Raw genomic sequence first — 22,313 nt, 5'->3', positions numbered from 1 at the left:
AGCAGGAGGAATGGCTCCTGGGCACTTACACCAGTGCCTGCCCTACCTGCTGTCCCCTACCTGCTTCTCGTTCGGTTTCAGCCTCAGGCTGGGAGGTTCTACAAGGAACGTGTCCGCCTTGAGATCGCGCTCAAAGGAGAAACGCGCCTCTACTTCCAAGGGGGTGACGTTGAGGATGGTTATCGTCTCACAGTTGCTGGGACAGTCCAGTGCCTTGTACCTGTCCACAAAAGGGGAAAAGGCTGCAGAGGAGACCGTCGCCTTCATCCCACACCAAGGAAAGCGCCATGTCCTGGCAGCGGGAGGCTGCACTGCAAGACCATGTACCAACAAGCAGGCCAAGAAAAAGCATCATTTTCAGGGGCACACTGGATGCTATGTGTGTCCATCCTTGCGTTACTTTGATGTCCACCCCTGTACTTGGTGCCTCCAGCCCAGACGCGTGATGATGCACAGGCCACTTAAAGAGCATTTTACAAATTAGAAATTCAAAGATGCCTGGAAAAACAGAGGTACTGCAGGCACGTGGGTTCTCCCCCTTTCTTTGTTGGGTTTCCTTCCCTGCAGGGTACAAAGAAATGCTCTTGGAAAGAGCTTTTAAAAATAGTTTAGCTTTTGTCTTCCAAAACAGTCACGAGATTGCCTTGTATTTCACAGGTTAGCTCAAAGTCTGAGGGAAGGAAATAGAGAGGATTCATTCCCAAGAGGAATGCTGAATTTAAAAAACGTCCCTTCCCTCGGGTATGGAGCAGATTTGGGAGTTAAAGGGTTAAAAAGCACAAACAGAAACCCAAGGCCATGCAGCAGCCTGGCTAAAGATCCTCTTTTGGGTTTTGAACTGTTTTGATTTCATTTGCTTGGGTTGTCAAAATACCACTGGCTCTCCAGAGCTCCCATGAAGAGGAGAACTTAATTTCTAATATTTAAAAAAAAAGCTAAGTTAAAAATAGAAATGCGCCAGCAGCTACAATGGCAACTTTTTCCGGCAGACTTTGTCCAGCATTGAGGACGGGGAAACAGAATTTCCATTTTCATTCCTCTGCAGATCCCCCACGCCCCCATATCGGCAGGTCGAATCATAAGGCCTTACTAATATTACAAACGGATGAATGTTTTATAAAACCATCAGCAAAATAATTGCTTGTTCAGTCCACCTGTAGAGCTCAAAGCACTTTTAAAAAACACCATAAAGTTCATTTCTTAGGTGGCGAAGCTGAGATGTGGCGGGGAGACACAAGCTGCTCCAAGTGACCCTCAGGCTGGAAGCAGCACATGGCTCTGGCCACCAAGGCACCCACCAGGGAGGAAGATCAGCTCCGTCTCTCCCCTGCTCCTCCAGGACTCACTTGCCCATCATCTGCTCAAGTTCACACATCTGTGGCCCTTCAGCCCCCTGCATCTCCCAGGCAGGTCTCCACCTGGGCCTGCCCTGAATTGTGCCTCTGGGACGGCTCGTCCCCAGACGTGTCCGTGACAGCACGAGGCCCTGGAGGTGCCATCCCAACGTCCCATGCTGCGCAGGCAGCGCATCAGGATGCTCGCTCAGGGCGGGGAGCACGTACCAGTTTCTTGACTTCCCACACAGCAGCGGTCCAAAGTGGAAGACACCCGTCTCCGTGACATACTGCTTGAAGACAATGTCGTCGTCTGCCTTGCTCTTCCTTCGGTGGGGAAACACCAGCCTGGGCAGAGAAAACAGGGAATGAAGAGCTGTGAGATGCTCCAAGTAGAAAACCTGGTCAGAAAGCCGTAACCCTTACTGGTGGCTGCGGTACCAGTACTCCCAGCTCCAGGCATGGGACAAGATGCTGGGCGGCTCAGGCAGCACGCTCTGCCCGAGCCAGAAGGTCACCGGGGTACAAGGGGCAGCCCTGGCTCTGAGCCCAGGGGGGAGCAGCGTGGGAGGCTCCCAGGGGCAAGCCTTACCGTGGGTCTTGGCTGATGGTGGGGTACAGGCAGGTGCCCCTGCAGGGCAGCTGGTACAGTCGCTTTGTCCCCAGGATCTCGAAACGCAGCGTCTGCTCAAACTGGCCCAGCACCGCGGAGCTGAAGTGGACCTTCAGTTCCACCTCACCTCGGGCAGGCACTATCCACCGGCAGCTGCTCAGCCTGGCAGTTAAAGAGAGGGCTTCAGACACGGCTAATGAGCAAACAAGACGAGGAGGAGGGCTGTGGACTCGCCATCCCACGGAGGCACCAACAGAGGGGCCCTGAGGAGCTGGGGATGACAGACCTCACTTGACAGGGTGGCCATGAAGCAGAGCGATCTCCTCAGCCCTCAGCTCACCTGACATGTCTCGGCGGGGATGGGACCATGTCCTCGCCGCTTTGGTGCGCCCCAGGAGAAGATACGGGTGCTTCCCTGTCCAGCCCCTGGAGACATCTCCTGCCCTGACCGGAGCTCTGCTTCTCCCTCGCAGCCTCCCAGCTGCCCGCAGCTTTCTCCTCACTCGACTGGCTCCTCACAGGGGCGACCTGCTCCTCTGGGGTCTGAGCCACAAGGGGAGGGAGAAAACAGAGAGGTGAGACCTGCCCCGAGACATCCCCCTCCTGGAAAGCAAGCTGTGGGTTTGTTAACAATTAGGGGAAGCACTAAATAAACAACCACATCTGCCCAGGGACTTGGTCTTCCTCATCAGGTCTAGTTTTGCCTACAACACTCTCCTTGCCCAGGACCTCAAGGCAAGGCGAGGGTTTGAGGTGTTTTTTTAAACCGTTATTCTCATCTTACAGACATCACAGTGATCCTTCCCCACCCACCCCCCTGCCCTGGCACCTTCACTTCGGGCACAACGGGGGCATCCACGAGACTTACGGCAGCATTCTTGTCTTCTTCTGCAGTGGCGCCTTCTGGCACAACAAAGACAAAGTGCTTGAGGGCTTCTGCTGCAGGGGCCATCCGCTCTGCCGGGTAGTGGATCACGGAGTAGAAAGCAGTAGGGGGGATGGGAAGCCCGGAGGGACCCAGTCCAAGGCTATCCAGGACCTAAAGCGTAAGAGAAAACCCTGTTTGTACTCCTGTCACCTTCATCCTCACACTCACTCCTTAAAGGCACGGAGCTTTCGGCAATGTGGTGGGGGTTTATTTATATCGGGCACCGTGCTTCTTCATGCCCAGTGGAGTGGGCAGGCTCCAGAGCAGTGCCAGGACCTACAAGTGGGACCTAGAGAGAAACCTCTCCCTGCAGTGACTCAGCTGAAGGAAACCTGAGCTGCCCTGCCCTGGGACCATTTGCAATGATTTCCAGGCTGGGAAATTCTCTCAACAGACGGGATGCTTGTACAGAGAGCACTCCTGCTTCCCACCCACCTGAGGGATGGTGAGAACCTCCCGCAGCCATGGGGCTGCTGCGGAGCCATTGTAGAACATCATCGGTGGCCCGGACAAGGCTCTGTGCCATTGTCACCTGGTGGGACACGATGCACCGGGGCCCAGGAGCACGGCAGGCTCAGCCTCCGAGCCTCACAGGGCTTTACCTGCTCTGCCGCTGGCAGCTCGCTGCTCTCCAGGATCTTCCTAGTCACATCTTCTGAGCCCAGCACCTGGATGTCCAAGCAGGGCACCCCGACACCCTGGCCTCTGGCTGACCCTTTTGCACCTTCCCCTTCCAGCTGAGGTATTCTGGCATCCTCAAGAGCCTTCAGTTCTGCCAGATGCTCTTTCTCCAGCCTCCCCTGATGCTCCTTCTCTCTGTCCCTCCGGCTCCTGGGGCTGGATGTGTGCTGGGGCTGCTCTTCTGCTGGGTGCCGTGCGTCCTCGTGGTTCAGGGGGAACAGCAGGATACCCTGAACCCTGTCCCAGGATGACAAAATATGCGCAACATCCTTCTGTGACGTCTCGTAGATATTAAACCTCAGGGCTAAGTTCTCGCTGTCACTCTGGGCCTCATTTTTGGTTTCCCCCTCTTCCAGGTCTGTGGGGTGTGCAGCCGCTGCCAGGTGGGCATCCATCAGGGTGACCTTGCTCTGCTTTTGCTCATCTTCCTTTGTGCAACGTGCAACAGAGCCCGGGTGCTTCCTTACAGATCGTGTCTTGACCACCCCCTTGGCGACCTCCGACCTCCGGCTGTTGGATGTGTTGGTGTTGCTGGTGGGACTGTTCATGCCCTGGGCAGGAAGAGCAAAAAAAGCAGTGAGCATTTCAAAGCACTGACTCAGGTGCTGTAGGGCAGCAATGATCTTTACAATAGCACCCCAAACCTCGCTCGAGACCTGTGCTAGGCACCCTACAAATCCCAGTTCAGAACATAGCTGGTACCCAGTTTAGCTCAACAAACCAAACTCTTCAGTGTCAGACTGATGAGGAGTCCTGCAAACCAGCTGAGGAACAGAACAGGTTCCCAACCCAAGCAGAGAACTTAAGACACCTCCTTACTCCCGTGCAGTCCTCTGGGTTCATTTCTGGTGCGCTGAGCATCCCTGTGGCTGGCTGATCCTTTGCAAAGTCTGCCTGCTAATGAATACCTAAGGCCTGGGGGCATCTCCTGCCAGACATGTAGGAAAAGACCCCACATCCCAGACAGATCATGGCTCACAGGTGTAAGTCACAGGCAGAGTGGGAAGAAACGCTGGACTAAAACTACCTAGGGCTTCAGTAGTCAGTATGTGGAGTTACATGAAGCCAGGACTCAAAGGCGGCATGATCTTAGTAGAGCAGCTCTAGCAGCAAACCCATGGGAAGACACCCCGGTGCAGCAGCAGCACGATCAGACCCCGGTGGTTGTTTCCCAGCACAGCCCCACATGTTGCTCCTGACAGGTGCTCGTCCCCAGCACTGCGTGGGGCTCCCTGGGGCACGGCGCAGCTCCGTAGGAAGGTCCCCAGGGCTTTCAGTCATTTCTGTAAACAACCACGCACCTGCTTGCCACCAGGCCGGCTTTTCCTCCTCAAAGCATTCTCTTGGTCTTTTCCAGCCTTTCTCTTCCCCTGCTCAGAATTCTTCAGCTCTTCCTCCTTCAAGCGTTCCAGCTCCTGCCGACGCTTTTCCTCCAGCTCTCGAGCTAGCTGCTCCATCTCCCTTCAGCAAGCCAAACAGAAAACATGCCCGAGAGTCACCACCAGAAGCCTGGGCTTGCCGCCATCCCAGCTGGTCCTGCACTTCGTTCCCTGACCCTGAGGCCAGGCAGAACCGTTAGGCCATCTCTGTGGACCTCCCTCAGCCTGGGGAGGCTGGGAATATCCCATGTGAGGAGAGGTGGGAGGGGACCTCCAGGGCCAGCCAAACCTCAGCCTTGCTTCGTAAGGTCAGCCTGGGCTGAACGAAGTGCGGAAACACACGCTCGCTTTAAACAGGTCCCCCTCCCAGTTTCAGACTTAGCCTGTGCATCCTCCTCAACCCCTGCGGCCTCCCCTCCTGGGCTGCTTTGCTGGATCAGAGCTTCTCCCAGGCTGACCTGCTGCTGCAGCTGAGGGTGAGCCCAAGAGCCACCGGCTTCTATGGCCAGTGTCGCTCAGGAAGGAAAAACCTAGGAGATCAGCAAGGACTTCCCCTATGGCAGGACTGGCATCTAAACCAAGCCAGCACAGCTGCGCCTCACACCAAGCCACACCACAACCCCTCTGGTGTGGGGAAGAAGGGGGGTGAAGATGAGAACCAACGTAATTAACTTAGAGACACTTCTAAGAGCAGCGGTCAGGCAAGCCCAGAGCCCAGGTCCCGGCAGCCACCGTCTAAACCCGCGGGCTCTCCGCTCAGCTGGAGAGAAGATGTTCTCTCCTGGGAGGAAGGGCCTTCCTCTGCTGGGAACCTGGAGGGTGGAACTGCCCGCTTGGAACAGACACTTTCGGGCCTTCGCCCCGTGACCCCTCTGAGCTCAACCGAGGTCTCCGGAGCAGGAAAACCCTGCAGGGGCACCCTCCTGGGGAGTTACAGGCGCACAGACCTCTGCCTCCTCTCGCGCTGGACTTGGCGTATCTTGTTATGAAGCTGAATTTTCTGCTCCGCACTGAGGGCATCATACTCATCCTCGTCCATCTCCCAGAGACGTTCTCTCTCCCTGCGGGCAGCTTCTTCCTGCTCCCGCCCTTCAGCCAAGGCCAGAGGAGAAACCATTAGCAGAGCTTGCTGTTGGGGGTGAGCTGCCAGGATTCACAGCTGTGTCCCGAGCCAGCCGATCATCCTGCCAGGAGATGCTGGGGAGCTCACAGCCCTGCTCCAAAATTCAGATCAGCCCCTGAACTGTCAACAGTTCACGGCGAGTTCCCGCGCCTTGCCTGGCTCCTGCGCACCAGCGTGGCAGGCAGCTGCTGCTGCTGCTTCGGTACTGAGCCACAACAGCTGGCACTTGTGCCCAGGCTTTCACGGTAGAGACCAAGGGAAGTCTTCCCAGCCTCAGCTCTGCTCTGCTGCATTTTAAGCAACTGTGAGCTGAGCGCTGGCTACACCCAGGCAGAAGGTGGAAGGATTAATAAGACCACTTCTTACAAGCTCTGCTGGTAACCCAGATACACACAGATAAGGCTGAGTGCTTGACAGGGAAGATTTGAGAGGTGCGGAGATGAAAAGTCTCACCTTCCTGCTCTTTTGCAGCTGTCTCCCTGGCTTTAAAGGACACATAATCCTGGAACAGGTTCACGACGTAGATGTGAGGCCGATTTCCAACAGCTTTGAGCAGGCAGAGGAGAGCAGATGCCATGTTGTGCGCAAAGAGGGTTTCCAGGCCATCAAACACCACGCCCTGGTAGCAGTCACTCAGCTGCGAATAAAGTTGAAAAGGAACAGCTTTTCTAGTCAGCTGTGGCACACACGGGGCTCTCAGCCAGTCAGTAAATGTCCACTGTCAGCAGATGTCAAAGGACACCAGCCATCGTTGTGTCCAGCGCATCAGCCCAGACGAGCTCTGATCTTTCCCCACGTTCTGCCACCTTGGGGCATCTGCAGCTTCCCCCAAGGATCCCTGCGTGCAGCTCGGGGCTCCTCTGAGAGCAGATACAGACCTCCTCTCCAAACTGCCTCGCTGCCTGTCTCTCTGGAGCAGGAACGCAGCATCTGCCCCCACCCCACCCACGTACCTGGAGCCTTTCGGAGAGGATGGCCACCAGCAAGTCCTCGGGCAGCACGCAGCTCAGACAGCCCAGCCCTCCCTCTGTGCTGCCACCGATGCTCAGCCGTCGCTGCGCAGGGACGCAGGGAAGGGGAGGGTGGAGATGAGAAATGGAGGAGCCCTGCAATGTTGAACGCCACAAGAAAAGTAAACCACTTGGGTAACCCCTGAACAGTTCCAACTGCTGGGCTTGCAGCCAGGGTTTTCCACTAGCGGGAGGCTCGAACCAACCCTGCAGGCCAGCAGCTCCAGGGGACAACCCTGGAGGACACATCCCGTGGCTTGCAAGCCCCCAGCGCAGCATCCCGCAGCTTTGCCCACTGCCTGCGGCCACATTAGCCAGGACTGCACTTTGCCAACAAACTGTTGAGGCCCAGTCGAGATTTCTGCCAGAGCACAGGGGTTTGTTCCCACCCCAAGCATGCCCAGCTGGCGCTCTGCACCACACACCCACACACCAGCCCCCACTCTAAGCAGCCCCTTCGCTTCTCAGAGGCAACAGAAAGGACCCAGGCATTAACCAGCGCAGATCACGCTTCACCTGGCAGCTTGTCGAATCCCTTCGATGCTGTTCCCGGGATTGGGATGCACGGCCATCCGCCTTCCTCTTGCTTGCTGCAGTGCTCACCGGCCTTTGGGAACTCGGGGACTGCAGGCTGCCGTCCTCCCCAGAGCTGGACTGGCGCAGCACTGAGCTGTGCCCGGCCTTGGCGTGGCACTGCACGCTGAGAGAGACATCTGCATTGTGACCTGCAGAGGGGACAGATGGCTCAGCGGGGCTGGCGATGGGTGCTGCGGGGAGCAAGCGGGCACCTTCCACCCCTGGCAGGGACACAGCACTTGTCCCCCAGCCTGCTGGGCACTAGCAGCGCTGCTCTCCAGAAGCAGCTCCTGCCCTGCTTCCCTTACTAGCACGATAAAGCTGAGAGAGGACGGAAAAGCCAGAGAGTTTGTCGTGCACAGCCCCGTGTCCCTCCTTAATAAACATGCACACAGGTGACACTTTGCACAGCAGCTCCCCTATGGATCAAGCCAAAGATTCGTCCCCCAGCACCATCATTTTCCTACCTTGCACCCATCCTGCCTTCTCCCGTGGAGACTGTAACGGGCAGCCCTGCCCCAGCGGCATCACCCATCTCCACGGAAGCTAAACCCTCTGCCTGGAATAACCCCACCCGGCACCCAGAGCCTTTTCCCTTCCACCAGCTCCCAACCACCCAGGTTCAAAGCTGAGCAATGTAAAACGTCCCCCGCCAAGGCCAGCGTCTGGCCTCACCCTGCAGAGCTCAGGGCAACAACTGCCCAAGAAAGTTTCCCCAAAGTCTCCAGTCTCACATGGAGCACAGCACAGCACGCGCCAGCTCCGCAACCTGGCAGTGTCAGTATAGGGGGAAAAAAAATACATTTCCAGAGAAAAAGAGCTCATCTGCAGTGAGTCTCATCCAAAATTCCTCCAGGAGGTTATTCTTCCCTTCCTCTCATGTCTGTGAAGCTACACTCACAGTCAGTCACCTAGAGCTTAATGAGCCACTTCAGAGGGTTATTCCTTGTTCAAGTGGGCAGCAGTTCTGCCTGATGGCCACAGGGAGCAAGCTGGATTCAGCTCTGAGAAAATGTTTTTATAAAGCTCTGAGAAAGGTACGGGTGTGCTTCACCACTCCCAGAAAAAGGGACGTGTGTCAAGAAGCCCAGAGGCAGTAAAAATGCCTTTGTCTGACCCCTCAAAACAGAGCTGCTTAATCACCCGAGCTGTGTTATGAAATGGCTCTGCATTTCTACACGCTTGCACCCGTGCTCCCCAAGAGACCCAAGGGCTGCCAAACTCCTCTGGAGCAAGCAGAAGCAGGTGGCCGTGGTGGGTTTCCAAAGCGCCGCTCTGCGCCCAGTGTTCCTCCTTACCCTCATCCTCTGTCTCCTTGTGGCTCTGCTCAGCGGCAGCCCTGACGCACAGCTCCCGGGCACGGAGCCCTGCCGCGCTGCTCCCGTCAGAGATGGCTTCTGTCACCACGGCGTCGATGGACAAGCAGGCAGCGCCGTAATATTTGGACAGGGCGACCGCTGCCGCTGTCTTTCCTTGAGAGAGAGAGGAAGGCGGCTTGGTGACATTTGCAGGTGAAGCATTCTCAGGGACAGGCTCTGGAAAGCCCCCCCAGAGGCTTTGCAGGTTTCAAGGACAGTCAGAAAGCACATGTCCCTTTAGGGGACACCACGAGGGAGGCAGCTTCAGCACGGTCAGAAGCGCTGAACTCCAGAGGCAGGTGGATCGCCTCCACCTCCGGTTCAGCCCAGGACTCTGTCCCTTGTGGTGTGACCTCAGCCCTGGGCCAGGACATTGTTTCGAGCCCTGTCCCACCACCACCGTTCGCTACCCTGTGCTGGTGGGTGCCAGCTGGGCACAGTCTGGGGGTCAGCACGGGCTAGGGGCTGCTCCCATGAGGAAACACGGGCACTAGGCAATGTGGTCCCATGCAGCAAGAGGGACGTGGCCACCCCGTCTGGGGGGACAAGAGCCTAGCTATACGGACACAAGATGAGCCACACCACTGGCACCAGCTAGGCAAAGGCCTGGGACTGTTTCACGGACCAGCAGAGCTGTGGCTTGCCTCGCTTCGCTTCAACTGGCCGACCAAGCACCACGGCCCACCAGGATAAGTCTCTCCTGCTTCCCGCTCTCCTTGCAGCCAACAGCTCACGTACCTGTCCGAGGTGCCCCATGGACGATGATGACGATCCCTCTGCGGTTTCCGCCTGTGCGCCCTTCTGCAGGGATATCGATGCCCAGGTGGCGGGCGATGGCCCTATGGACAGGGCTGTCGGCCAGCTCTCCCGCAGCCTCCTTGCTGCTGCTGGTGCTCTGCTGGTGCTCTGCTGTGTAGAACCAGGTAGAAAAGTCAGCCTCCTGCCTCCCTGTGACCCTGATCGCCCTCCCCATCCCCTCAGATCCTGCGAGAGGAGACTGCTGAAACCAATGTCACAGCCCAGATCTCATCGTGCCTGTCCTCGAGGCTCGCGCAGATCCAGCTGCTGGTGAAGGGGCCTGTTCAGAGCACAGTAAGTGGGGTGGCAGGAGGAGGAAAGAGCATCTGGCAACACCCAAGAGGCCCGGGCCACATCTTCCATGAACCCTCCCCACGGTCCTCATGGGAGTTTGGTCCCGGGTCCTGGTGCCTAAGGGGGGTGACAGGTGCAACTGGGCATTGGGAACAGTCCCGAGGGAGATGGCACCAGGCTGCAGTGAAGCAATGGAGGTGGCACTGAAGTCCACCGCTGGGGCTCTTTTGCTACAATGGACAAAATAGGTGAAGAGCTTCGGGTTACCAGCCATCCCGCGTCTTTCCTTAACACCTTCCTCCTCCTCTTCCCCACATTCGGATTCTGAATTCACCCTGTTGGACTGGCTTTCATCGAAAAGGGAGGGGGGAACGACCGAGCTACGGGGTGAGGTGCTGCAAACAACCCCAGCGGAGTGCTTTCTGCCCCCATCTGACAGGTGCCAGGCACCTTCAGAGCTGGCCGAGGAGGAAGGACGTGGGGAAGGAATGGCAACCTGCTCTTGGCCATTCCCACTTTGCAGGGCCACAAGCAAAAGCAAAAATCTCCTAAGGAGGGAGACTCCCAAGGCACCGAGGAGCCTGTCCAGGGGTATTCTGAGCTTGTGCTTGTGTTGCCGCGAAGGAACAAATCTAAACCAGCTCGTTAGATTAGACTTGGTCCTACAGGCTGAAGAACTCATCTGAGCCTGCTCTTTGCGGCTGAGGGACACAAGGGGACACCCTGATGATTTCCCCAGTGTGTGGCAGTAAGATATGAGCTTGCTTTAGCTGCACTCAGGGCTGCGAGAGGATGCGTCTCACAAGCCACAGGTTTTCACCTGGCAATTCCTCCACCAAGCTGGGGAACAGGCGGCCGCTAAAAGCACGGGCTTTCCGTGGAGAATGAGGTCATGGAGAACTCAGGGTACGCAGCCTGGACTCCCTGCTGTGTCCACACTCAGGACAGACCATGCCAAACCCTCACCCTTGTCCTGGTCCGCTGGGTCCCCGGTCTTGGGCTTTGCTTGATCATCCTGCAGCCTCTTCTGGTCCTGAGAGTACTCCAGCACCTCTGGGGGCAGCTTCTCACCCGGGCCACGCAGAGGCAGCAACAAGGTGTTGCGGCTGTCGTAGTCCTTCAGCATGCGCAGGACCTGTGCGCGGAGGGAACAGAAACCACGTACAGGAGGGGTTTCTTGACCACACGAACACACTGCCCAGCCAACCAGTCTTCTCCCTCATGCCTTCCTCCCAACACGGACTACCCAAGCACCCCCCTCCGCCTGCCAGCAGAGCTGGCTGCCCCTCAAGTGCCGCCAGGCTGTGCCCTGGGGACTGCCTCCATCTCCCTGGCGCAAGCCCGGGAATGCCACCACAGCGCTGTGAAGCTACGGCAGCACGCACACGGGGACCAGACCTTCCCGCTCACCTGCTCCTCCTCAAGGTACTGCTGGTCAAACTCCAGCGAGTAAAACTCGATGGGAAACTCGCACGGGTTCTTCACCACCACTGTCCTCTCCGCCCCACGGCTGTATGGCAGCACCGGTCCCAGCTCAAGCACTGGGGGGCTGAACTCCAGCTGCGGCTCCAGACCTTGTCCCGAGACCTGCAGCTGGAGGTGCTGGCTGCTCTGGCAAATGTTAATCTTCAGCCTCCTTCTGTAGGACTTCTGAAAAGAGAGAAGCACAGAAAGGTCCTGCACTAAGTCCCAGGTGACAAGGGCCTGGAATTCAACCCTTGCCCCAAGGTCAGCGGTGTCATCAGTACCTCTAAGGTGAATGGAAAACAGGTATTTAATTATAGCAGAGGCTGCAGCACCTGCATGCTGGCTCCGGGTAACTGGGATGGATCCTGGGTGAGGTGTAACTGGCTGTTTGGTGTCAGATCTGAAACAGTCTGTCACACGTTTTCACCCAGTCACGAGGGAGCGCAGTGCTCGTGAGAAAGGTCCTCGGGGTTACGCTGCCCAGACACAGCTGCGGCACTGCTGCATCAGGCAAACACCAGCCACGCAAGAGGCAGATGAGCTCCCGCTGGCTAGAAATAAGGGTCATCTTCTCTGCTCAGCGTTTGGCTCTGGCCAAAGCCCAACACAAGCTGGTTGCATCCCTACTAGCAATTCTACCGTCCCTGGGACTGTTCCCAGGCATGGAAGCACTTGTGTCCATGCTGTCACACACTGCCAGCTTCCAAGTCACTGTGGCCACATGCAAACTGCCTTTGGGAATGCTCCATCGCTTAAGCTGACTCCCAGACCGCGTGGGAACACGCAGGCAGGTTGGGCCAGAGCCACAGGGACTGCTGGCAGCGTACCGCTACAGGTGACAGTCCCGCCGTGCCCAGGAAGGTGTCTGGCGGCTGTTTTGTCTGCTGGTACCGGCAGCAGGATTAGCCCAGGTTGGCCCTTCCAGGGTTGTCCCCTGCGAGCATGCCAGCTGCTCTGCGCCGGGGCGTTGCAGCCTGCAGATATGCCCACACCAGGTGGAAGATGAGGGGAAACAGGTGGATCTCCTCCACGTGCCGAGAGGGAGCCACACCGCCGAGCCTGGATGCTCCCTGTGCAACTCCCCGTGGGGATTCCAAAGCGCTTCTCAGAAGTGCGCGCTACAGGGGAAACTGGGGCACAGTGGGTACGGGGCTGGCAGAAAGCTCCATGCGGAGGCCAGACCTCATCCCCTGAGCTGGGCTCTCATTTCCACACTGCCCTGCCAGACCTCCGCGGGGTGACACCTGCCAATCTCACCTCTTCCACGGGTGAAAACCTGACTCGCATGTTGCATCGCTGTCCGGGAGCGAGGGTTCCGGCCGAGGGCAGTGCCTCAAAGACACGGGGCTTGGCTTCCAACTCCTGCAGCAGCTTCCGACGCATGCTCGCTGACAAGCATTTGTCCACCTGGGCACAGAAACCAGGCGTGTGAGGTGGCCTTTGTGGGGACAGACTCTTGGTTCCTGCCGTGCTCTGAGATACTGTTACGGTGCAGAGAGCACCCACGTCCAAACCAGACGTGGCCACCATAACCTGGTGGCACCATAAATGGGAGCAAAGATGTGTAGGCAGGGCAGGCAGATGGGGAGGCACTGTCCTCAGAGGAGGAGGAATGGGTGAAGATGGCAGAGAAGTGAAGCATCAGCTAACGAACAGGTCCAGGCGAAGCAGCCTTGCTCCGTACCCTCAGAAGCTTCCTCAGCCCAGCTGTAGCCCAAGCGCCCAGGCAGCCACGGGGGCAGAAAGGGCAAGAGAGGCAAAGAAAACCCAACCAAGAAGTTACGTGTCACACGTTGTCTGTGCTTTACCTTAACAGGCTCGTGCACGGTGACGAACCATTGACAGGGGACCTGGAGCTGATTGTGGAGCTGGACAGTTTCTTCCCGGCACTGCCCACACTGGACAGTGGAGAACTCCAGCCTGTCCCTGGAGAGGCAGAGGGACGGCACAGTCACGTCGGCACGGAGGCGGACATGGAACGTGGGGCCACCTGCTACCTAGTGAAGGACAGAACATCCAGCTGAGAGACCAGGTGACATCTGCGGCTGTGTCCAGCCTGCTGCCTGCCCCAAAAGGTGGTACCTTGATGGGCAGGAGCACGTCCACCTCTCCCAGTGGCAGGTTGGCGCTTTGTGGGTCAAAGCGCACTCTGAATGTCTTAGTCCTGCAGCAGGGCAGGCACTTCACATGGTCCAGATCCACGCTGAAACCTTGAACAGATGAAAATAAAGCAGCTGAGATACATCTCATGCCGCTTGTGTGTCACAAGCACGTTAAGGCCACGCGGGTGTCCTGGCTGGCAGCTCTGCGAAAGACCCCCTTGTATCCCCGGAGAAGCCTGCTGCTCTTTCTCCCTTGTCACCGCCCAAGGAGAAAGCGTTTTTGCAGCCAGAATCCAAGGTCCACATGGTAAAAATGAAACCCATCAGCTGAGCTTCAGCAATTCCTTCCTTGGGCATCTCAGGGAAGGAGGCACAGACCTCCCCAAAGGAGAATTTCCAACGAAGGTTCCCCCATGCTGCGGTGTTCCCTGGACAACAACTTAGAGAAGACACCTGACCACCCCCCAGACACAGCAAGTCACCGTTTGATGGGACACAGCCTTGCCTCAGGGCCTGTCGTGGAAGCCTGTTTTGATACACCAGAGGATCTCACAGGCTCTTTTCTCAATAAAGGCTCAACTGAAGGGCTATGACATCATGAAGTCTAAACAAAGCACTTCCAAACCACAAAGGGTCCCGTCCGTTTGCAACACGAGCCCACAGAGAGCACAAAACCTCGGCTGTCACTCATGGTAGCCAAGAGCAGAAGATGATGAGAGGTGACCAAGGTGATCAGCCCACCTAGTCCCTGAAATGAGGTGTCAGGGCAGTCCCAGGCAGACCAGGTCTCTGGGCACTGCTGGCCAGGAGAATTCAGGCTCTAAAGCACCGAGCAGGGGGCAGTCAGGAAGAAAAAAGCTGTACAAACAGGCACTCAACCCCCCCACACACCCAGTGACTTAAGCTCATCTGTCAAGCCCACGGGAAGTCCCTCCAGCACTGGTTACCTGTGCCACACAAGACACGTCTATCGGCGAGGAAGGACACAGGCAACCGCCCGGGGTTGGTGATCTTCACAAGGTGTGTGCGGACGGTACCAGGAATGACACAGCCAAAGTCCAGGATGTACTCAGGCAGCTGAACTCTGAAAGGAATAGAGACATTCCTTAAACCACAGCTCGGCTACATTTCCAGGTGGACAGAAGACACAAATAAAGTGGGTATTTGCTGCTGTAAAAACCCAGCTCAAGCCTGTGAAAGCCAAGGCCTGACCACCTGGTAGTAACACTTTGGTAAGTCACGGAGGGTGCAGGTCCTAGGTTTTATCAGCTACCAACGGGACCTCAACATAAAATTGTGTTTAACTGGTCGCAGCTCCTCGGCTACAAAGAGCCACTGTGGCTAAGTCCACCAGACCTCCACTGGCCTCAGTGGAACTGCTAACCTGGTGTACAGCCCAAGCCTGAAATCGCTTCAGGACCTTGCAATGAGATTTGCCTGCACAGGCAATCTTCCCTGCTCTGCAGCCAGGTCTGTCCCCAGAGCAGCCCCGGGAAAGGCAGGAATCGACACCTACAGCGTTCAAGGGCAGCTCCTTTTCCAGAGCAATCCCACTCGGGAAAGCGCATAAGTGGTCTGTTTTGCAGAGCATTTTCTTCCTGAACCGGAGCCTACCGTGCCCCTGCCTCATCAGGAAGGAGCAGAGGGAAGGACCAAGGCACCCAGGCAAGCCCTACGGTCCCACCAGCATCTACACCCCCTGCTTTAGGGTTTCTCAGCCCGTGCGATTCCCTGCTGGCTTTGCTTAGCGTGGCCTGTCAGTTGGAACAAAGATGCCAGCTTTGAGCTGCCTCTTTCAGAGCTGGTCAGCAGGGACGGTGTCTGTGCTGTCTGGAGGGGCTTGGATGGTCTGCACTGCACCCCCTCAGCACTAAGAGCAGAACCCAGCATCTGTGGGGAGCTGAGCACCCCAGGGTGGCACTATGAAGTGAGGACACTCGGCTGCTCACAGGGAGCACGTCAGAGCTACCAGGGTCAGACCCTTTCTGCAGTGCCCAGCTACTGCCAGCTCTGCAGACACCAGGAGCTCTCGGGAGCAGGGGTGCACTGCTGGGTGTCACCCTTGGGGCACCTGGAGTCTCTACTAACTTGAGAAGCCTCCGACGAGCACGCTGGTCAAAGGCCGCTTCCTCGGGGGGACCGGAGCTGAGAGCTTTCTGCTGCTCCAGGGCATGTTCCTCTATCAGCAACTGCTCCATCTGCAGCTGCAGCTGCGTGTCCCACTGAGGAAAGGAAAGAGAGCGGCTGGTTAGCAAAGGTCCTGCCCAAGGCACAGGCTTGTCTCTGAGAGAGGATCCCACCCTGATCTTGTTGAGAGGGGCGATGGAGTCCCTCTGCCTCGCTGCTCAGCGTCTGTGACACCTCCTGCTCCCTTAGGCAAGACCTGATCTCAAGGGAAACGAACTCCAGCACCTTCGCCTGCCCAGTCACTGTCACAAAAGCTGATCTGGCCAGACAGACAGCCAGACAAGCCAGGAACCTTCCAGAGCTCCGAGTATTTGCCTGCCCCCAACCAGTGCCAGAGCAGCTTGGACAGCAGCTCTCTTGGAAAGGGAACCACGAGAAAGCTGACGCCTCTTGGAGATGACCGCTGACAGCGCAGCCCCAGGGCGCAGTCAGGCTGCTGCTGGTAAGCTGGGTCGTGAGCAACAAACCCCTCAGCCACGACCCGCAGCTCCTTCAAAGTGCCAGGAACTCAGTCACTTGAGCACGGCCTTCAGGAGCTCTCCCTGAGGCAGTCGGGGAGCTGGTGCATCTGCTGGAGGGACAACAGCCAGAGCTGGGCAGCCCCTGGGGCAACGCTGAGCTGACACATGGTCGTGGCCAGGTGCGGGCAGGGAGGTCCCAAGTGCCAGCAGGGCCCCAGGAAGCCTGCTGCGGGGTGCCCAGGGCTCGAGTGACACAGGGGCAGGGTGGCACATGCCAAATGGGGCTTCTCACCGCGGTGTCCGCATCGTCCCTGGGTGGCTCCGCGGCCGCAGCCTCCCCCAAAGCAACTGCTTCAGCTCGCTGGCTGTCCTTTGCCATCTTTTCTTTGGCCTCTTTGAGGACCTTCTCATATTTTGCATTTCCTGGAGGAAGAAGAGATCCACAAATAGAAGCGTGGACGCCGTGCCAATCCCACTTAAGCTGGGAAGCCCCACTCCCCTGATGCTGGCCTCTCCCAGAAACAAACTCCTTGAGCAATCTATGGGAAGTGGATGCTGCTGCTCCTCTCTGAATCCTGACGTTCACTACCACCCACCTTCCCCTCTACAGAGGAGCATCCCATCCCCTGCAACGCCATGGCAAATCCAACCCTGCCAACATCCCTGCCAGCCCGCGTTACACCTTCCCCAAGCTTTTCTGCCCAGCCGCCACCTTCCCAGGCCTCCGACAGATATGCTGGCAAGCTCTGCAGGGTGGTTCCTGGGGCAAAGCCCACATGGACTCACCTACTAGAGACTCAGGAAGCAACCCGAGGGTTGAGTGTTGCTCTGACAGCCCTGAAACCTCCAGGCTCAGTGGGGGTGGGGGTGAGCTGCCCTGTGGGCATATGACATGGGGAAAAAGCCAGGGGACCTTCCTGCGGAGCAGAGAGGCAGTGCTCACCGCTGATGTTCCTGGGCAGGTCCAAGCAGATCCTGGGAAGGGTCCCTTCTCCTCTCAGGGTGATGCTTGCTGGTTCCAGGTGACCCACTTGAATCTGCAAAGCCCTGCAGAAGACTCCAGGCACTCCTGGCAGGTAACAGACTTTGAGCACTTGCTCCTTGCCAGGTCCAATGTAACCCTGCAGGGCACGGGAGACAAGAGAGGGAATGCACCAAAGAGCGTTTGGTGGGGGGACGGCTCAGGCGACAGACACACTGAGAAGAGAAAACAGCTTCTCCTATGGAAGAAAACGTCAGACAACATGGCCTTCTGGCTTTCTCGTATCCTAAAAGCTCGAGTCTCCTACACCAGGGTGCAGTACGTCCTTCAGAGGGCTCGCAAGGCTGCATTCCCACAGCACAGACCGCCCTTTGCTCAGCAGGAGCGCAGCTCTGCTGCTCACAGCGCTTACCCTCTGCTAGCAAGAGCCAGACTGAATAAAGAAAAGCTCTTTTACCAGCTGCTGTGGAAGACGAGCTAAAGCCCATGCCCTCAGCAGGGCCAGCAGCTCCTCACACTGCACGTCAGTGGTTCCCAGGCTGCTGCTGAAGGGCCTGACTCATTCATCATCCCAACCAAACATCTCCTGCCTGCGTGGTTACACCAGGGGTGCGTGAGCCCATCCAGACTCACAGCGACCTGCAAACATACATCTCTGGAAATGCAGGAGCAGACTAGGACAAATTCTAGGGAAGAAGGTGTTGCTGGGAAGGACATCTCCTCTCTGGGCTTCCAGAAAGGCTCTCCAAGCCTCAGGCTGGGCTCACGCCAGCCACATCGAGAGCAAATGGAAGCAGACAGCAGCATGGCTCTGGGTGACCGGGCACAGACGCAGACGCCTTTGGCTCGCCCTCTGCACGCTGGGCTGGACCCTCGGCTCCCCTTCACGCTGCAGGGGAAGCCGCTGAGTGGGACAGCTCCTGCCACTTGGTCCCCTGAGCCCGTACTCCAGCGCACAGCACAGCTGCAGCAAAGGTGAGCCCTGCCAAGCTGCCAGCACCCACGCTGCTGCTGCAGCAGCTGGCTGCACGGGTCCAAGCAGAGCTGCGTCTTCGGCAGCCCGCGGGAAGAGGGCATCAGTGTGTCATCCCTTGTAGGAGACGGGCACGAAAACAATGTGAAAGCCATTTGGCTTCCTCTTCCCCTTGCAAAAAGAGACAAAGGTAAGAACGCTGCTTCAGCTCAAAGACATCCACGCGGGACTAAGAAGCTGGGGCGCCGGGATGCTGCAAACTCCTCTCCTGGCTGTTCCAGCCCCGATCCTCCCTGACCCCCTCGCTGCCCCACAAAACTGCTGCAAAGCAGCAAAGCTGGAGGAGGGACCAATACAGGGGCTGCTAAAATTTCTGGCAAAGCAGCTTCATGCCCAGGCAAGACAGTATTTCAGTCCTGCTTAGTGCTGGCAGGGGGCAGGTGGGGTTTCTTACAGGCAGGGACAGGGAGTACGCCCTGCTTGACCACACAACCTGGGGAAGGTGACCCTCACAAGAGCCTGCACCATCTGGCTCCAGTGTCGGCACAACCACAGAGCTCAGCACTCGGGGTCCAAAGAGCTACCGAAGCCCTCGTGCCTCCCGCCGGCGGCTGCTGCAGGATGCCAGAGCCACCCACCAGCAAAGGCCATGAAGGGGCTCTAGTAGGACCGCGCTTGCTCGACCTTCTCTGCCACCCAGCAGCAGCTGCTTACAGCCCTGGCTCTCCGTGCTGGTTTTGTGGCTCTGTCTTCCTTTTCTTTTTTTCCACCCACCCCACCACCTTTTTTCCCTATAACCCTCTCCTGGGCAGCCTGGCCAGGGTGAATCACTCATGCTACTCACCGTGCTGGGCACGGCCAGGGGCACGCCGAGCGGAGGGCTGTCCGCAGCGGCTGCGCTGGAGCCGAGCACCACGTAGGTGAATCCCATCTTCCCTCTGTTCTGCAGGGTGACCTCCGCTTCCCTGACTTTGTTAAACAGCTGGAGAGAAGACAGAGGAGCGGGAAGTTACAGACGCAGGTCTGCTGCTGGGAGTCTCCTTCCCTTTTCCCTGGCTTGAAAGCACATGAACACAGCGCAGAAGCAGGGAGCGCAGAGGAGGTACAGGCACTGCGGTGTCCTGGGTTAACCTGGGCAACCCCCAGCCACAGGGTACCTCTTAGCCCTACGCAGGAACACTATCGACGGCAGCACGTAGAGGTGCAGTAATAAATAAACCAGGGGATACAAGCCCTCTGCTCTTTAAGGTGTCACCTAACAGCCAGCTGAAACAAAAGAGGAGGCATCGAGGCATTTCAGAACAAGAGGCACCTGCATACAAGTATTTGCAGGCAAAACAGAAGCAAAAGTAGAGACAGACAGGGCAACAGCCAAACAGGGCCAACAGCTGGAAGGGTCTGTAGGGATTTTAACTGAAAAGGAGTGCCAACTGTTCTGGGACATTCTCGCCAGCTGCAGTGACTGGAAGCCCAAGTTAACTTCCTCCCTGGTTTATTTTGTTGATTAATCAAGAGCATTAAAAGAAAGCATCTCCTTGGACCTCAGGCTTCAGGAACGGATGGGCGGATGAGGGTCCTGGGGACATGTCCCTTTGGAGATCACCACGGGGTCCCTGCCTGTCCCGGGAGGCAGCGCTCGTTACCTTGAAGAGGAGGAAATCCCAAATATGGGGGGGTAGAGATGGCCATTAAAAAACAACTCTGATGCAGAATGTATCACCCAAAGGCAGTACTTCCAAGCGACAGAGCCAACAGAGTAGCTGGGAAGGGAAGAGCGCCCTAGACCTCGGTGGGCAGCAACGCGCCGGCGACAGTTCCAAGACAAGGACCTCTGCCAAGAGAAGCGTGCGGTACCTGCAGCCCGCAGTCGATCTCCGTCACGTCAAGGAAGTAGTTGATGAGCGAAGCCTCCCCACTCAGCGCAATCTCGTAGGTCGGGCCTCCCTCCACACTGCACAGCGCCGTGACACGGGCAGCAATGTTTGTGCGGCCAACGAAGGTGAATGTGACACCCTGGCTCTTGCCCGGCGGCAGCACGCCGTACAGTGGCAGGACATCAAAAACCTGGAGGCAGGGGAGGAGAGACAGAGATGTCGAGCGTGGAAATTGATGCAGAAGAGCAGCCGTGGCTTGGAGCAAAGTACAGATGTGGCTGGAGGGGCCTCTTCATCACAGGCGAGATCACCCTACTCTCATTCTGCATCCATTCCACTTACCGGTGGGAGAGACCCTGGGAAAAATCTTCTCCCATACTAATTAATGTATTAATACACTAAATTAATTTGGGATGTCTCCTGGCAGCAAGACATTCTCTCAGCTGAAGAACTTGCCTTTAAAAACACTTTTTACTGCCTTCAGAAAAACACGAGACTTGGAGATGAGAGCCCTTGGAGCTGGGGGTGGACTTCAGCCCAGCTCGTCTGATTCCTGACACTTTTCACTCTCTCTCCGACCCACACACTGCTCTCGCAAAAGCTACTGCAAAAGCTACTGCAAAAATTTCCTACCGAGCACCTGATGAGCAACAAGATGAATACACCCTCCACAGGCGCTGCACAGGCAGGACCCTCGGTCAGCCCTACATGGCCGGTTGCTTCAGCAGCGCTGCGCAACGTGCTGGGAGGGATGCGAGGCCACTCCGTGAGCAGCACCGAGGGCCACCAGTGGCAGCAGGGGCTACGTAACTGTTTGCCACGCTGGGAACGGGGAAGTGAGACAGATGCCCACTTACCTCCTCCGCTCCCGAGGGGAGGGGCTCCACCTCCACAAACCGCATCCTTTCCTGGGTCCTCACCGGCCTCCGACTTTCCAGATCCACAGCAGCGGACGGCAGCAGCTGGAAAACAAGCACCATGGGCTACAGGAGGCAGCTGGCTGGGCTGAGGGGGATCACTGTGCTGCAGGCTCCACCGCCTCATCGAGCCAAGAGCAGCTAAGATGGGACACAGGCACACACCAAGTACGGGGACGCCTGTGCCATTAGCCGAGTGTGGGTCCAAGACCCGTGCGGATGAGACACGAGGTGCAGGTGGAGCCCGTGTCACACCGGCAGGTGGGCTCGGACCCACCGGCTTGCACGAGGAAGCGGGGTGCTCCCAGCACCCTGTCCTGGCAGGGACCTCGAGGGCACGTTGCACCCTCATGACACCCCAGCTTTGCTCACTCCTGCCCAAGAAACGCACCAAACACCCCACCCCTGGACAGCTCAGGCTCTCCATGACAACAATAGGAATGCAGCTGCAAGCGAGAAGTGTCAAAAAGGGGAAATAAGGACTTCAGAAGTCCTTGGCACAGCTGTCCCATTTCAGGTGGTGCTTAGCTTTCCCCTTGTGCACTCGTCAGTGCCGGAGGGCTGAGGATCGCCATTTCTCTTGAATAACACCATCCTGAAAAAGGCAGCTGAGATGTTTTCCTGCCTTGCAGCAGCTGAGGGCTGGTGTTTAACCTCAGAGGTGCCATCCTTTAAATGGAACCTCGTCCCTGGGCTTCTGACCCCTATTTATAAGCAAGGGCTTTGTGATTGCTCTTGAAGTTTAAGAATACCTGCTGCTTCGGTAACATGAAGGAGGGCTTTGCGCTGGGGCTCTGACATGGGCAGGGTATGTACAGCACATCCTCAGGCCTAACCAGAGGCTACATCTCTCCAAGGAGATAAAGCACTGGGGAGGGCTGAGCCTTCTCACATCTCAGTGCTCTTTCTGTTGTCTCCACATCTTCCAGCCTGCAAAGCTTTGCCAAGGGCATATGCCCAAAGACGCTAACCCACATCTTTCCCAGGCTTATGGTCTCCCACCTCCCCAGGAAGGCTACATGGACATTGCCTTGATACAGTGACACAAGCAGAAGACAACACTGCAACCCAGATGTATCCTTTGAAGCAATTTTGGATCCTACCTAGCCATATCCCCTTGAATTTCCCTGCTTTATCTGTGCATACATGGCAACAAAGCAGGGCACAAAAATGATTTCATGCTTCTATCTGAAAACATTCAGCCGCGCTATTCTTTATGCCTACCAGGTATCCTTTTTCCTGATTCAGAAAACACG

General features: G+C 57.1%; 1 pseudogene; it reads right to left on the bottom strand.

Annotated features, from left to right (window-relative positions):
- LOC129735209 (hydrocephalus-inducing protein homolog) overlaps positions 1-21,120 on the bottom strand; it is a 33,318-nt pseudogene extending 12,198 nt beyond the window's left edge.
- Positions 21,121-22,313: the final 1,193 nt, after the last annotated feature.

The sequence above is a fragment of the Falco cherrug genome, unplaced genomic scaffold (genome assembly GCF_023634085.1).
Source record: "Falco cherrug isolate bFalChe1 unplaced genomic scaffold, bFalChe1.pri scaffold_58, whole genome shotgun sequence".
Classification (NCBI taxonomy): domain Eukaryota; kingdom Metazoa; phylum Chordata; class Aves; order Falconiformes; family Falconidae; genus Falco; species Falco cherrug.
Note: the sequence above shows the minus strand (reverse complement) of the source record. Positions and strands in the feature narration are given on the sequence as shown.